At 34.6% G+C, this 12002-nt stretch overlaps 1 pseudogene; it reads left to right on the top strand.

The window, feature by feature from the left end:
• The first annotated feature begins 9722 nt into the window (after positions 1–9722).
• On the top strand, positions 9723–10879 carry LOC125581649 (annotated as a pseudogene).
• Positions 10880–12002: the final 1123 nt, after the last annotated feature.

The raw sequence follows: 12002 nt of genomic DNA, 5'->3' as shown, positions 1-12002 counted from the left end.
CGAGGAATCTACCTGCCTATATTTCTATTGGGTGGGATAGGTTTTTTGTTGGCGTTACTTTCTTGTTAAGTTGGTATCTATATATATAAAAAAACAAAACTCTTATGCCTTTGCCGTTGGGCGGTCAGAAGAACTAGTATTAGTATACGCCGTTATAATTTAACAATAATATATCACTACCAAAAAAAAGAGTACAGAATATTTAGTCAATTTCTCCCAGACAATTTTTCATCTAATCAACAAATAAATTGATAAAGAGAAATTCGAAAATCACTTAAAACTACTCATCATTGCTCCTTGTTGATGTATCCATATGCTTGTTGTACATGGTATAAGTTTACGATAACATTAGTATAAAGCAGGATAAATATAATTAAGTGAACACCAGTAAGTTTGTTCAAAAAAGCGAATACCATTAAATTACTTTACCCGTATGAGCTGGCTGTAAGCAGACTTTTCAACTTGTCTTTTTCTTTTATATAAAGCTAGGAAGAATAAATAAATCTTATATAATAAAACAGAAGTGACTGCTTTAATTCATGTGTGATTTTTTTAAAAAATAAATCTAATGGACATATTTCTAGAAAGTCATGTTACATTTAATCTATAATCTTATCATTTAAATTTTAGACATACCAGAAATTTTTATTGGGCTATCAATAATTGGATTTAAATAATAGATGATTCATTGGATTTATAGATAGTATAAATTAAATAGATATAATTTAATGTTGTAATACTATATCTCCATATGTTAAATATTTAAATATTTGTCGATGTTAACTTTTAAAATTATAAAGAATTTTTTTAAATAACAAAAATTATATTATCTAACAATGATTAATCTTTATTACACAATGAAAGAAAATTTTAAACTATATAGTTTATTTTAAAAATTAAACAGAAACTAAATGTTTAATTATTTCTCGATAATATAAATCTATGAAGCGAAAATTTTATTTTTAAAAAAACTTTCTAAATTTGTGAAATGTTACAATATCTATGAATATGACAATAAAACAATATTTTATTAATCTTTATATATATAGTTACGATTTTAATAATGAAATAATAATCCAGAAATATATATATAGAAGAAGATACAAATACATGTTAAAGTTTGAAACAATCTATTCAATGAAAAAAATATACCGTAAACTTATTATGTTTTAAAAATTGATAGACATATATATTATCATATATACCAATTTAGAATTGAAAACAAAATATTTATATAAAAATAAATGAAAACAAAAATCCGCGCGGTTGCGCGGATCGAGATCTAGTGAAGTATTTAAACTGTTCATAATATCTCTTATATATTAATTAAAAAATATTACAACTTTGTTTTGTAGCCACGTGTCACCATGAGAATGAAATTATGAATTCTTAGAGAAATAGGTTGGTTCTTCTTTACTTATATTATACTTTTTATTAAAATAACTATTAAATTAATAAATAGTCTACAAAAAAATACTATCGCATTTTCTTTAAATAAAAGATACGGAATTGCCTAATATAGTTAACGTATATATGACAATTAATGATTATGAATAATAAATATTTGAAAATAATTTTTGTATCTTAGCTCTTTTTTGTTTAATTTTATATTATTAAAAGATATTAAACAACCACATTAACCATATAATAAACAAAATTAATTTTTTTCTTATATGTTATATTTTGAATTTTTAAAACGACTTTAAATTACTAAAAACGTTAAATGTCTCATACTAAAATTTTGTGATCAATAGTTTAACTTTTTTTTTGGTAATAACAAGATACAAATGATCATAAATCGTATGAATATGAAGTCTAAGTTGACGTATCCTTGAGATTAGCGTGGATTCAACAACCTTTTAGAAAGCCACCGTATTGAAAAGTCAACACCAAAATGATCGAAAGAATAATCTAATAGCGATGGGGTCATGAGATTATATTTCACTACAGTTATATATGTTTCTTCTTCTCACAAACGCAGCAAAGAACATCAATATTCTCGCAAAAAAATTGAAGATGCATCAAGAAAAGACTCACCTTGGGAACTGCAAACTCGTGATCTTTTTGTTGTCGATCCTCAACATGCTTTTTCTGATAAAAATAATTTAAGGATTGGGGAAGAATGAACCTTGTGTTCTGATTTGAGGATAATATTTACCCGACCAAGAGCCTAAAATCAATGTCACCAGTTACTTCCTAGAGTGAATTTAAAACCTTATAACGATTCACCATCCCGCCATAAGCTTAAGGAAAGGCACACTCTTTGTTGTTTCGTTTTTTTGTTCAGGACATCTTAGATTCTCTGTTGTGACTTGCCATAGCTTTAGCTTCTTCAGCGGGGTTTTCGAATTTGGTGGGATTTTAGGTTTTAACTAAACAATTTATATAAGAGGAGAATCAACCATCAAAGATGGAGTAAAGACATCATTGAATGGTTGCGTTAACATCGATTATTCATGAGAACCAAAACCGTGAAGACGAAGTGGAACAGTCGGAGTTGGCATGCTCGGGGTTTGTTGTTTCATTTTTAGTATCTTGATATATTTACTTAGTATTTATTTATTTTTATTTTATATATTTACTTATTCTAATTTTTTGTTTTTATATTAAATGGTAATATTATGATAGCTGTTAAATATAATATTTATATTTCTTATATTGTATATGTACTTATTATCTATTTTTTATTGTATAGAGACTTATTATTTATTTTTTTCTTATATTGTAATGTCATGGGGTATTTTCTGGGAGAAGTTTTTTTCGTTGAGGCGGACGTTCTACGAAGTTTCAAAAAGTCTCTTTTGTTAGTATAAATTATTAAATTCATTACATAATGATTTTCATATTTTATGATTTTGTGTACAGAATTGATGAGATAAATACTTTTCCAGTTCAAATTAAACGGTAAAAAAATTATGAACTTAATAGAGCTTATAATTTCACATCAATTTATTCCTAAAAATAGTAATACTTTTTATTTTTTAAAGGCTTTCTTATTAATAAAACACTAAAACATACAAGAGTAACAAAAACACAGAATAGGGGAATAGCCACCTGAATTATAACGAAAACAGGGGAAGATAAGAAAAAGGAAACAAACAGGAATTTAAACACGGGAGAAGTGGAGAGACATTAATGGAAGGACAATAATCTGACCAGCTCATCACCATGCTTGTACCCTGTATTTTTTAACGCCAAAGATTTCTCTATAAGCTGCTGAGTGATCAGCAAAGTCTCGAGAGTGAGGCCAGCCCTCAATGTGTAGGAGATGGATGATATCCCTACAAAAAGCCTATCAGATAAAATATTTGGACCACTCGGTCGGCTCAGATAAGCTTAGCTCAACGGTCTACGACTCCATGCTCACGCTCGGTTGAAAACCGGCTTTACTTGGCGATTGCTCGCTATTTGCACCAGCTTGGCTTGAAAGTTTGATTACTAGTTGCTCGGCCCAAAAGACGGAATTCAGCCCAGTAGGTCAAAGATGACCTAAGAAAAATGGGAGGAAGGTTATTCTATAAAAGAAGGACAACACCACGGAAAAAGGGAGAGAACATTTTACACACACACTTGGCGGCTATAAATTAGGATTTTACTTGTTGTATTTTTTGCCGATTCGTACTTTTTCAGCTAGCTCACCGAGCACCGGCTTACTCTTCCGTTTATCTTCTTATTGTAAGCCGTTACATTTTCCCAATCAATACAGACACCTTTGAACTAACCCACCGTCGAGTTCAGTCTGTGTCTATACCGAGTCCCGACCGAACTCAGATTCAACACAATGGTATAAAAATGTCTGGAACTTAATTGTTGCTCCAAAAGTTAAATGTTTGCGTGGAAAGTATTGAAGAGGGCATTACCGGTGGGAGTACGTCTGGTGTGGCAACACCTTACTGTAGACCCTTTGTGCAAACCCTGCAGGAACCCTGAGTCTATCACTCATCTTCTCTTTCATTGTCTTCACGCACAACAAGTATGGGATCTAGCTCCCTTCGTTGCAGAATTGGATCCTAGAGGAATGGTAGATTTAGGGAACAGCTGGTCGTCCTTATGGTCTATGCAAAGCGCTCCCCAGCTGGAATTGTGACAAGTCACCTATTTCCCTAAATCTTGTGGTCATTGTGGAAAGACCGAAACAAGCTATATTTCTCTGGACACTATGTTCCACCGGTGGAAACCTTGTTAGCCATCACAGCACGAGAGAGTGGTCAATCAATCACTTCAGTGAGAAGGATTTTTCTTCAAAAATATGGTCTCCTATTCTACGATCTTCTCATGTACTGTCTGCGTCCGTTCTGATGCAGCATGGAGAAGCTACGACAAGGCTGCCGTGAGCCTTGGATGGACTATAGCGGGTTCAAAGCATAACACCTCCTCTAAGGTATTTACTCAAGCTGTGCGATCCACCCTCTTGGCATAGAGTCTAGCCGTTCGGGAAGCTCTCCTCTGCTGCAAATCTTTGGAAATTGCAACTCTTCGATGTGAATCGGATTCAGCTCAACTAATCAAAGATATTAATGATAAGGAACCAATGCTAAGATACATGGGACTCATTCAGATATTACTGCGATTTCTGCCTCTTTTGATTTTATCTCCTTTACCTGGATCCTGTTAGGGGCACAGATTATGGGCAGATAAGATGGATGGTTGATGGGTCGATCTTATTGATGGAAATGGTGATCGGAAGCATTAGACTATACAAACCGTCCTGTTAACATTGTTAGTTAAACCGAGACTTCCCCTAGACATTATTTGTGAAGCGATTTCACACATGTCATCTCCACAATTATTTTCATCAAAAAAATATGATATGACATACTAAAATTGAAGACACGACATATGGTTAAAAGTGACATGGACAACTACATTTAATGTTAATTTCAATTTTTGGTAATTTTTGATAATATGGTAATAACTCATAAATCATCATTAAAATAAATCAATTCAAATATATCATTAAATAATACGATAAAGGAAATATAAAATATTTTTAAATTTCGAAATATTATTTAAATATATTTTTATAATCATAATTTTTTTTTATTAAACAATATTTTCAAAATTTTATACAATCTTTTTTCTAAAAAAATGAATTTTGTAGATATCAAAAATAAACAAATGATACTGCATTAAAAAAATTCATTTTTTTAATGCAGTATCATTTGTTTATTTTTGATATCTACAAATTTTAGAAATTCTTTTTAGTTTTATATTTTAATAATTATAAAAAAAATTATATCAATTTTACTTTACACAAGTTAATTTAATATATCTTAAACAAAATAAATAAATGAAAGTCTATCTAAATTATAATTTTAAATATAACTTAAATGTAATTTTAAATAAATCAAATTATTTATTTTATCTTAGTTTATGTTTAATTAAATTAGTATTTAGTATTTTATTAAAATATTGTCTTAATAAAATCTAAAATATTAACAAATTTTTATTTTTAAATACAATTTAAATTTAAAATTTTATCTCTGCACATGGTGCAGGAAAACACATAGTTTAGTGTAAATATCAAACCGTATTTCTCCTTTTATCTCTACTTATCGAGCTCCGTTTCTGAATCTAATAGGATGGGAGGATGGTGAAGGTGGCCTACTTGTTACTCCTTTAGGTCCAAGATAACCTGAAAACAAAGGAAGAACGGTATGATAAGTGACCCAAACAAATAAGAACAGAGAAAATAAAAGAGATAAGATAGGATAGTTAATGGAATGAAGATAGATGATTGGTAATGGATGGTGATGGATAGATGATTGACTCTCTCAATCTGTGAACCAGGAGTGTTTGAATCACACAAACAAGCAGGATCCACGAATCAGTAGGACTGAAGCACTTTGCACACTTGAATCCTAAAGACAATCGGTTTTGAAAGATAAGTTCTTTGAGAAACATAAACAAAATTCTATATATTACTTTATGACTGAGGGTGAATATTACAATGGTCTATCTAAGAGCTTATATAGGCTGTGGCATTTGCTGAGAATTACAGTATAAATGTAATAACGTTTTGGACGTATCTTTTTATGGATATCAAACTGAATCATTTTAAGTGATTTAAGTTTCATTTTATTTATCCTCTTCAAAACTCATTTTCTTAATTATGTTATTTTTTAGACCAAGAGTATGAATATTACAAACCGCACCACACCTCACCGCAGTTAATAATAACAAAAATATATATATATATATATATATATATATATATATGTTTTTGTTACTTTTTTTTTACGTCAAACGGCCATTCTATTACTCAAGCTTGAGGTGGTCTGGGTAACCAGGCCGGAATAGAACAACCAATGAAAAGTAACTCCCTACGAAAGGTCCTAGCAGTCTTAGCTAAAAAATCAGAAAACTGATTGCGCACTCGTGGCACATGGGTGATTTTGAAGTCCGGGAAACAAATCTGCAGCGTCTCTATCTTCTCCAATTTTGTCGCGACTCTTTGCCACTCATGAGGTTCCTTTATCATTGCAATCAGCTCCTTGCAGTCTGTTCCAAAGCTCTGGCATGGCGAGTGTTGAAGCATATTCTCCATCGCCCATCGCAGTGCTTCTACCTCTGAATGTAATGCTGATTCACATCGAGTGAAGTTCCGTGTTCCCATAAGTTGTATGTTCTCCCCACTATCCATCCAGACCCATCCACATCCACTAAAGCGATCAGAAGCTGTACAAGATCCATCTAATAGGCAAATATTACCCAAGCTTAAGACTTGGTTTTCATCATTATTGTTGGTCTGTACTACTGGTGGTATCATCTCATTTGCATTAAACCAGACTTGACATTCACTTTCTGCGTATCGACCTAGCTCCAAAGGGTCTCTGTCTATTCCCCTGAAAAGTTTATCATTGCGAGCCTTCCAAATATACCATATTATCCAGGGATAAGGATCTCTGTCTTGGTCTGGTTCTAGGATATTATTCTTCCTCCAGAATAGATAGTCCATGTTTGTGTAGACGCTTGCCACTGGAAATGTACCTGGGCTTGTAGGAGTTGCCGATAAGGACCATACTTGCAGAGCTGGAGGGCATTCGAATATTGCATGACTTACAGATTCCTCTGTTTCCCCACACCTTGGGCAATAATTATCGCACCTCATATTCCGCCTTACTAGATTCCTCGTTACTGCCACCTGACCCGTTATCAATTGCCATATAAGATGGCACATCTTCCTTGGCGCTTTCAACTTCCAAGCAAAGGCTTGAAGTTTAGTGATACTTGGTTCCAGTATTTCCTTTTCCTCTTCTGGCTTCAACGGATTTTGAGCAACCCAGTATCCAGATTTAACTGTGTATTGGCCAGTCCTCGTGTTAGTTCCAGCAGAAAGTATCACGGCGATGAGTAGAGCTTATGGTCATACTGCGAATGAGTGGTATGTCATCAGGATGAACATAATCCTCTAGTAGTCCTACGTCCCATTCATTCGATTCCTGATTAATGAGGTCACTAACTCTCATATTTGAGTGCATCACAGGCGCTACAGGTGTAGGCGGTCTAGCAGGTGTCGTTGGAATCCACAGATCCTCCCACACCTTGACTTCATAACCAAAATGAATCTTCTGTCTGATCCCCAGAATTAAGAGCTTCCTTGCGGCGGAGATGCTTGTCCACACATATGATGGGCTACTTGCAGAGATTGCTCTTAATGGCGAGGTCATCCTAAAATATCTTCTCCTCAAGACCCGGGCAACCAGTGAATCGGGGTACTGAACCAATCTCCATAATTGCTTTGCCAGTAGTGCTAGATTAAACTCATGAATTAAACGGAAACCAATCCCGCCCTCTTCTTTTGGTAGACAAACCTTTTCCCATTTCGCCCAGTGTATTCCTCTTTTTGGTGGATTCGAGCTCCACCAAAATTGTGCAATGGCACTAGCGAGGTTTTCACAAATCTCCAATGGGAGCAGAAACGTCGACATAACGTATGTCGGAAGAGCGAGTAAAATGGATTTGATCATTACCTCCTTCGCCCCTTTTGAGAGCCATCTACCAGTCCATCCATTTACTCTATGCATTAGGTTGTCCTTTAGAAATGCAAAGAGTTTGCACTTAGAACCACTAATATCCTTTGGGATTCCCAAGTACTTTACTATCCCTCCATCATTATGTATTCCAAGTGCATCTTTAATCTCTTCCCTAGTAGCTGCATTAATCCTCTTACCAAAGAGTAAGGAAGATTTGTCAAAGTTAATGCATTGGCCTCGATTGAAACTGAGCTAGCCCTCTGGTGTTCGAGCACCATCTTCAAGAGATTGGCGCTTTCTTGGCCACGAAGCAGCGCCTCAACTGCCTTGTCAGCGCCGTGAAACATGTTCGTTTAGAGTTGTGGATGAGAGTTTAGGACACAGAGAGCAAGAAGAGGTATGTTTCTAAAGTTGTAGCTATACCTTTTCGAATGTTGGGTACGTTATTTATAGATTTTACAAGACTCGGGTTGCGTTTCATTAGTGCTATAAAATTAAACTATTTTTGAATGTTTCGTTATTTACACGCGGACCTCTGCCCTACATTTTATATACCTTCCAATTTCCCTTATATTATGATATCCTCAACCTAAATACCGACTTGTAAAAGAAAATTCTACATTATAATGAGCCAGTTTCATCATTCCTGATGCGACACGTCAGCAGGTAAGTGGGTTTAAAAAGTGTGAAAAAATGTCAAATATGTGGCTTGAACCCGGCTTGCTGTGATGTAAACACCAACATTTATACCACTAAACTAAAGGATACTTTGTACATTAATTACCGAAACTAATATATATTTATGAAGGATTTCTTATAGTGGATACCACACATAACTGTAATGTTTCAATACTCACGTGTAACTTTGATCATCGAAACCTATTTAGTAAAATCCGCATTCTGGTCCAATAAAACTTATAAGTGGGTTAAATCTCTTTTGTATGTATCTAGGATTTTTATAGTACTCTGTCTCCACCGATAAACCGAAGCGTTACCCTTTTAGCTTATCAAAAAAAATTCTGAAACTTTTCATCTTCACCTCTCTATATCTCCAACTCTCTATATCTCCAACGATTAGTTATGGTACTGTTTCACCTCTGAAATGATCCGTCTCAGTATATATAATTCCTCAAACAAACCTTGAGACCCATATCTCTTGTTAAATTACTCCTAAATTGAACTGTCGCACCTTTTAGCCAACCTTCGAAGATGCCAGCCTCCAGTGTTGTTGTTGTTTAATCGGTCGTTGTCCACGCCACCTTTCTCCGCCTAGAACATAGTACCCAGGAAAAGGTATTGACAATTTGACTTTCTATGGAATACTATATACCATATTTGTTTAATCAATATTCAAGCTATCAGTTTTAATACTTTAAGCGTATTTTTCTCTGGGCAGAATTTCGAGATCCACGGTTCTATCCCAGTTCGTGTGAATCACTACCATCCATCGCTACGATAGAGGGTCGATCGTGAAAGTTGATTGGTCGTTTTGAAGTTGTCCGATTAACTAATATGATGTAAACTCTGTTCTGATGGACTATAACGGAAAGTTATTTGGTTGCTAGGACTAACAGAGGCTGCAAGGCTGGGTACGTCTCAGGCGGAGCTGAAGGACGATACAACTAGAGCGCCTATTGTCCGGTTTTTGTCGTGCCAACGTGCTATGGAACTTAAGCCTTCCTAGGAGAATCCAGATCACTTCGAAACGTCGGCTGTCATTTTCAATAGGTACCACCAAGATGTAATTTTTTTTATGTTTGTGGTGTGGTTCGACTCAAGATTGAAACTTTTGCTGATGAAATAATGATTTTGTGGATGCATATCAATTAGATTTACGAGGCTACAAACTGTTTACTGTACATTGGCAGGGAAAAAATGGCTATATATGGTTCAGTTGTAACACCGGTGTGGTGCAATGGGGATGGACATGGTAACCAAAGGTGTGCATAATGTTATTGAGTTCCTCAGCGATGATTACCCTTACATGGATGTGATCGGAATCTCTGGTGAGTTCCTTTTGTATGTTATTGGTTTAATTTTAAAACAATGCCTTTTAGCTTAGTGTCATCTTGAGACTTAAAAACTTGAAATTTATTGGTCAGATAACTTCTTCTCCGACATTAACAAACCTGATGCGGTGAACTGCATCGAGGGACATGGCACTAATTAGAAGAGAGATAGGGAACAAGGTGTTGAAAAAGAGTGTGTCTGGCTTGGTGGAGCTCCATATACTTAAGAACCTCACCGTCTATGTTGTTGCAGGCTCTCTAGGCCGATTCAAATCTTATGCCAACAACATAGTGTTTGATGTATTCATAGCTACTTGCCAAGATCCAGCCCAAAACATGGAGAGCTCTCAAATTGATTGAAGCCATTAATAGCAATCACCGTACCTTCACTATCTCCACCATCACTGAAGATACCATCATAGAGAACCATGGCAAGGTTGTCTAATTTTACTTGTCATCACGTTCATGTATTTCAGGAGCACAGTAAGAACATTCTTCCAAGCAGTGAAAGTGACGTAGGATTGGCAGCATCATCGGGCCCGTCTGTTTTGGGAGACAAGGTCGATGAGGAATGTGCTGCAGCAGATCCTCCAGAGATTTCAGACGCTCAGAACAACTGCAAGCGCTGCCGTGAGTGATTGGAAATATATATTATATTCCTATCAGCCCGTCAACGTCTTTTCAATGCATTTTTAAAAACTGCTATTATCTTTGTTTTCCATCATAAACTTTGGATATTTTTTCCCTTGCATGTTTTCTCTGTTCGGAGATTTTATTTCTATTTTGGATTATTAATGAAACGTCAACGAGTTCTAACTCATACAAGATTTATCAGTGGTGTATTTTTTTTTTACCTATTTCTGACATTTTTTTTGTCCACCATAAACTATTTTTAACAAAGTCGAGTAAAACTCTAAAAATAAATAATTTTGCAACCGTATAATTTTATAAATTTTTCTAGAGTTATTAATTTTTTTTAAAAAAAATAGTTTATTACAATTCTATATTTTAAAATTAATATAGGTAAAATAAAAAATAATTTAATTTATTGTTCGATAAATTGTTTAATTTTTTGAATTCAAATTTTATATTTTGTTCCTTACACTATTTGTTTTATATACTAACAACTACCTAAGTAACTAAACAACTTCATAAACTTTATCTTTTGAACATGAAAGCACTAATAACGGTAATGGTCGATCAAATCATTACGAAAATAATGCATATGAATTCGCCGGTCATTCTTATATCAATTTAATCAAACTGTGTGACTTCCAAATGTTATCTTTATCACCATTATATACAACACAGAAAAACAAAAGTGGAAAAAAATAAACGACAAAATCCCGTACATAAAACTACACAACGATCAATAACTTATCCGGCTCCGCGGCTGTACCCCTAGTTAATTAAACGAGACAAAACCACAGAACCTTAAATTCCTTTCGTAAACTTTTGACGGTATTAAAGTCTAACATGCTGGCTTCTATTACATAAAACTGGCTCACGTGCTTACACTTACACTGACCGACTTCAATCGGTTAGTCAAGCTTTATATATTTTTTTTTTCTTTTTTTTTTGATATCCGTGGGGGATCCCAGGCGGTAAGCCCAGACTAATCCCCACGAGGCCTTCTATCCGGGCACGCACGGTTATAGGCGGGAAGGTGGCCAAGGCGACTCGAACCCAGGGCGGGCACTCCATCTGGAGTTCCATTACCACTAGGCCAAGAGCTCTTGGTTATATATGGTCCATGGTATATGGTATTCTATTGGTGTATGTGTATATATTTGCTTTTTTCAAACTATGTTTTATCCTTTTGCTAAGAAAAATAGTAGATTCTATTGGTATATTATAATAGATACATGTATCCGCACGTTTTAGATTTGAGACGTGTAAATTGCTCGGACTACTACCGCATAGTCATCAGCTTTAAACTTCGAATTAAGCTGTGTTTAAGAAAGCGATGGGTGCTAAGCGGACAATACCTCAACGCCTAATTTCTAGAATGACTAAA

This window comes from Brassica napus, chromosome C2 (genome assembly GCF_020379485.1).
Source record: "Brassica napus cultivar Da-Ae chromosome C2, Da-Ae, whole genome shotgun sequence".
NCBI classification, from domain to species: domain Eukaryota; kingdom Viridiplantae; phylum Streptophyta; class Magnoliopsida; order Brassicales; family Brassicaceae; genus Brassica; species Brassica napus.
Note: the sequence above shows the minus strand (reverse complement) of the source record. Positions and strands in the feature narration are given on the sequence as shown.